Genomic DNA, 5,882 nt, shown 5'->3' on the forward strand with positions numbered 1-5,882 from the left:
CTGCTGAAATCTGGTTTGAGGGGAGGAAAGAAAAGAGGAGACAAAACACGGCAAAAAGCCTGGCAGGCATAAATTTTGCTTTCCTGAATGTCTGCGCTTGCAATCAGCAGCTTAAAAAGTTCTGCTATGATCATCAAGAGATGATGTCTATCAATCAGTCTTTAAACACTGTCCATTAGGTTCTCTTGCTGAGGATGTAACTGAATCTACAATTCCCTGAAGGCTGTTTTCAGTCCGTTTTACAGCCAAAGGAGAAATAAGGGAAGTTCTTTTGCTTTCCAATATATGAAATGGTGGGGATCAAAGAGATTAGTATCATGGCCTAAAAAGTTATTTTTTAGAGCTGTAATAGAATCTATACTGCTACTTCCCCCCCCCCCCCATAGAATAGTTTAAGACATGAATCAAGTCACATGGTATTGATGTAGAATATATTTGCAGATGTCACCCCTTAGTATAAAGACTCGATTTCTTAGTGTTTTATTTTCTGGTACTGTAGGATTTTATTCATTCATGCAAAATACATTATATTATTCTCTGAGTTCAGATTTTTTCCAGATGACAGGTGTTACTTTTATGATGTCCTGAATGGAATGACAGAGTAAACTGCCCTGATTTATACTCCACCACAAGCAGTGATACTGCTGTCACGACTGCTGCTCTTTCTCATTACACAACGTCATGCACTCCCTGGCCTAGCAGTGAAATAAGCTGCAGCATTCCCAAATGCCAGCAACAGGAGTTGATTCCCATCGTGTGTCCTGCTCATTCACCCTGGGAACTTTTCCTTTTCAGACCTCAATCTATAGCTCCTCTTACGGATGGTTTCCATTCCATTGCCTTATCTGGGGTACACACGGTATCTCATTCTTCATTTTAGATGTGCTGTTTGGAGACAAGCACCAAAACAATAAATCATGGGGCTAAGTTATTTTTAGGCCACATTTTCGAATCAACATTGAGACTTTTTCTGAAGAACCTGCACAAGGAACTTATTGTGTGCATACACAAATAAATGACACAATTCAATGGTTTAATACTATCTGCCAAGTTAAACTACTGCAGAGCAGCTGTGTACATTTAAAATGATCCCTGGCACTTCTGAAGAGTTCATAAATCAGCAGCAACATACTTTCTTCCAATTAAGAGGGTTAAAGGAAAAAATCAGAAATTAATGTGTCTAGGACATAAATGACATCTCTATACACTTGTGAATGTGAATCTGAAGTAAAAAAAAAAAAAGAAGAAAGCACTAAAGCACTTCTCTTTACAGTACTAGGATTATAATAATTTTTAAATACCCATTTTTGTACATTTTTTAGTTGTTGTCAGAAGCATTGTTTTAAGGAGGCTTGCTTGAAGCAAGCTCTTGACATTAACCCAAATCTATTGAAGAAATGAATGACAGTCATCAGCCAAGCCACAGAAGCGCTACACCAATGCCTCAAAGTGAGGGTCCTTCCAATAAGAGTAACATGAGAAATACACCCTGTATGAGCAGTCACAAGTCATCTTTTAGAACTGTCTCTGAAAGCAATTACCAAAATACTACTTATTGCTCTAAAGTATCACATTGTCTCGTTCCACTGTCTAAACTTTCCTGACAATCTGCTGGCATAATTTGAATGTCCAAAGTTGAAGGGCCTTGAGGGGAAGCCAAATAAGGAGCAGCTGAGGTCACTTGGTCTGTTCAGCCTGGAGAAGGCTGACAGTAGACCTCACTGCACGTACAACTTCCTCAGGAGGAGAAGAGGAGGGGCAGGCACTGATCTCTCCTCACGCAGGTGACCATTGACAGGTCCTGAGGGAATGGCCTGAAGTTGTGTCAGGGGAGATTTCGGATGGATATCAGGAAAAGGTTCCTCACCCAGAGGGGGGTTGTGCCCTGGAAGAGGCCCCTGGAAAAGGTCACAGCACCAGGCTTGAGAGAGTTCAAGATGTGTTTGGACAAGGTTCTTGGGCACATGGAGTGACTTCTGGGACTGTTTTGTGCAGGGCCAGGAGATGGATTCAATGATGCTTGTGAGTCCCTTCCCACTCAGGATACCCTGTGATTCTGTGGGCAGCAGCAACCACCACACAACTGCTCAGTGACTGTGCCATTGGCTCTTGTGCTGTGCTGGAAATGCAAAGCTGTAGGGGGATACAGTATGGGTAAATGAAGGTGGTATAGAGTGTAATCTCATCCCCCAACAAGTTGCAGCTGGACCAATTACTAAAGATTAGGAGCAGGCCTGATCTTAACAGGCCACACCTGTAGCCAATAAGAACAGTGGTATAAAAAAGTGGATTGGTGGGCTCTGGAGTCAGATGGCTGCTGTAAGGACTAGGAGGAGTCAGTGCTTACAAGAGCTGCCTATGGCAAGCCTTGAGGAGGTGAGAAAACTCTGAGGGTATGGAACCCTTGCACTATAGTCATAATAGAGCTCTTGATATATAAGACAACACAAAGGCATCACTGAGTCTTTACCACCTATGGCAGTATCTTCTATTTGCACTTCTTGCCTTCTCACCATGTTCCCGTGTCCTTTCACAGCAGTAAGTTGTTCTCTTGCTGTAGCTGGATCTTCTTCCCAATCATATTTGACATGGTTTGTTTTGTCTCTGTGACTACATGCATTAAAAATCTGTGTTTACATCTAGTTTAGACCTCACTAAAGGAGACAGAAGGAAGAGTAAGTGCATTAATAAAAAATATTTTAAAATTAAAAAAAAACCCCTCCCCTTCCTCCACTGAATGGTGTCAGCTACAAGATTCCCACTGCTACAGTGCTGCAGGACACACACCGCTCTTGTACAGATGCAATTTGAGGAACACATAGGTTGGGAAGGACCTCAGGCATCCACCTAGAACATTCTCCTGGTCAAAGAAAGTTTTTAGAGCAGGTAGTCAACACATTGTCCAACCAGGTTTTCAATATCTCCAAAGACAGGGATTGTACAACCTGCTCCAGGGTCTGACAACTCCTTATACTGAGTTGGGATTTCCTGTTTTCCAGTTTGTGTCTGTTGCCTGTTGTCCTTCTGCTCTGCACGCCCAAGAGGAGGACTCAATCTTCTTTATACCTTCCTGTTAGGAAGTGATTCCCAGCAGTGGGCATCACAGAAAAGAATGCCACTATTACAGTTAATTTACTCAAAATCTAGTATTTCCATTTAAATACTTCCTAGGATCATAATTAGTTCTCTCCATGCTCCAGAGAAAGGAGATCTCCTTTCACTCTGTGCTCTGGCAGAAGGGAGAGCTGATATATGCCTAATTGTCAGTGTGTCTGGAGCAGACTTGAATCTGCTTCCTGTTAACTAAACCATTATTGCACATTTGAAACAATGAATCCATGTTAAAGTGTGTCCTTTTGTTTTAAACTTATAGCAATGCAGGCCATTTTTGTGGTAAACCAAGTGTGGAATGGATAAGGTTTGGAGAACTGAGAGACAAGTCTGGGTCAATGCTGCTGCATATTGCCGTAATGAGTCATAACATCATTTAGCTGTAACTCTTCAACCAGTGCATAAAAATTTCAGCATAGTATGATGCTAATTCAATAAGAAATAAAAGGCTGGCTTTAATACAGATTTGTAAAAGGTTGTGCAAAAATGCTGTATCATTTGATTCTTGCATGGCATTATTTCCTGTGCCAGCTGTCTCTGGTGACAATGATATGTTTAACAATTCAGACAAGGAGGCTTTAGACGTGGAAAACTCTAGGAACTGAACAACGAGATATTTCCAGCCAACAGCACAACTCTCTGGAAAGCTGACAACCATTCAGGACTGCTATGGTACACTTTGCAGGTTCTTCACAGATCACATTCATTTGATAATGAAAAGTTCCCATTCTTCAGGTGAAAGTTGATTTATATACATAATATGTGGATGTTATGCGGATACACTTCAGGGGGGGAGTCAGGTGAGTCCCACCCATCAGCTGGGAACATCAGTGTGTCCCTCAGGGCTTCTGTGGAGAGAATGCTGCTCATTAAAATAAATGGTTTTCATGACTAAGGCTCTCTCCCATTGCTGCACTATTTTCCAGCCTCTGCAGGAGCAGTCAGAGGATTTACCTCTTCCATGGTTATGGGAATAGACCACTCATGGTGTACTCTACAAGTGTTATGAAAATGATTGCTGTCATCTTCGTGTGGTTTCCCCTCCACCTTGGATCTAGTCAACAGAAGTTTCCAGAGAGGACATCCTGCTGCCAGCAAACCAAACTGGATAATGATGGGAAAGCTGATGGAGTTTGTAAGTTTCCAGTGACAGAGAAGTGGACAGACTGGGTGTATCACTAGTACAAAAGTAGTGGAGCGGGCTGAGACAAGAAATGGGCTTAGGCACCTCCCTCCCCACTGTTAGATCCCTTTCTCAGCTGCAGCTTGCCCAGAAAGCAATACATTAGTACCTTGGTACCCCTGCAACTTATCAGGCCAGATCTGGACAGCATTGACCTGCTTTAGATAGAGAGCAGATAGGCCAGGTTTTTATATAGCTGAGCCTAACCCCTCCTGAATTTTGGCCAAAATGTCACTGAAATGGAAGGCCAGGTCAGGAAACAGCATGGAAAGCAGAGTTCAGGTGATACATTACTATTTATATACAAAACTCTGGTTTCACAATCTTTGCTAGGCTGGGCCCTGTAACGTCAAGTTCAACTGCCTTCCTGCTTTTAAAAAATTTTTTACAATTCCCTGGCAGCTACATCTGCCAGGATTGCAGGAGGGCTCAGCTCCCTTTTTAGCTAGAGAGACAAATCAGTGCCCAGAGGAGATGCTGCAGGAGGCCCACAAAAACCCATCCTACCCTGTGGCCAGGCTTCCATTCCTCACAAGCAACAGCGCAAAGTGCCAAATGGTTATTTGTGGTGCCTTCACAATTCCCCACTAGGACAGTGCTTTTTAGTGTCTTTACCCCTGTTGCTGGAGAAGTCCCTTGAAGCACCTATGGATGCCACGCAGAGGGGAGCCTCTCCTGTGGCACTGCAGCAGGGACAATGTTTAAGATTCCTCGTGCTCTGTGTCTGGATCTGCATGATTCCAGCTGCAGGGGCTTCCCTCCTAGGCCAATCCAGCTTTCTCTGTGCACTGCCTGGGAAGATGGAGAGCGTGGCAATTGTTCCTGAGAGTGGGCACCTAAAACTCCACAGCCAGGTCCTCCTCTGGCCCTGATAGTTAGGAATCAAACTCCCCCTTGGGAACAAAAAAAACCCCAAACACCTAAAGTTTAATGTGATAAAATGCTTCATACTTTCCAGTAACTAAATGAGTAGGAAATGGAAGAATTTCCATTCTGGAAAGCTGAGGAATTGTTATTAGTAAATGCAAGTAATGCAGCAGAGTTTAAATTTCTGAGTAAGTCTGTGTTTATCTTGGGGAAGATAGTAGACCTGATCTGTTTTCTAGATTTTCACAGCCCTGATGAAGTAATATTTTGCAAATGTTGTTTACAGTTTCTGTCTTAGGAAGCTGTATTATGTATATATGTATGTATACGTATATCTCCTTAACAAGACATTCTATAAGGAATTTTTTTACTTTACTGTCACAGCCAGCAGGTTTAAGACACAAAATTTCGATTAAACCACAAAATATGCAGACTTCCACATAAAGAGTAGAATGATAAACCCAAAATGCTTTGAAATTATCATAATTATGCCCAGTTTAAAAAAAGGACTCACTTCAGAGCTGTAGAGCAGCACATGGCTAGATGGAAAGAAAATTCCACCAAGTATTTTATCAGCTGGCTACCATTCTCTGTATGTGAGCCAATAAAAATGGAGAATTTTATTGAGAAGCAATAATTTCCTCTCTATCAACTCTTGCAAGGTCTATTACATCAAACCCCAAATGTGCTCACAGAAACAAAACACCCTTTTAAATGTTTT

The 5,882-nt window shown here is 42.2% G+C and overlaps 1 long non-coding RNA gene across 1 annotated transcript; it reads left to right on the top strand.

Moving 5' to 3' along the window:
• The first annotated feature begins 2,308 nt into the window (after positions 1-2,308).
• Positions 2,309-5,342, top strand: LOC135447302 (uncharacterized). Its single transcript, XR_010440057.1, has 2 exons — positions 2,309-2,376; positions 4,038-5,342. It is a non-coding gene; the product is annotated as an uncharacterized LOC135447302 (long non-coding RNA).
• Positions 5,343-5,882: the final 540 nt, after the last annotated feature.

The sequence above is a fragment of the Zonotrichia leucophrys genome, chromosome 4 (genome assembly GCF_028769735.1).
Source record: "Zonotrichia leucophrys gambelii isolate GWCS_2022_RI chromosome 4, RI_Zleu_2.0, whole genome shotgun sequence".
NCBI classification, from domain to species: Eukaryota; Metazoa; Chordata; class Aves; order Passeriformes; family Passerellidae; genus Zonotrichia; species Zonotrichia leucophrys.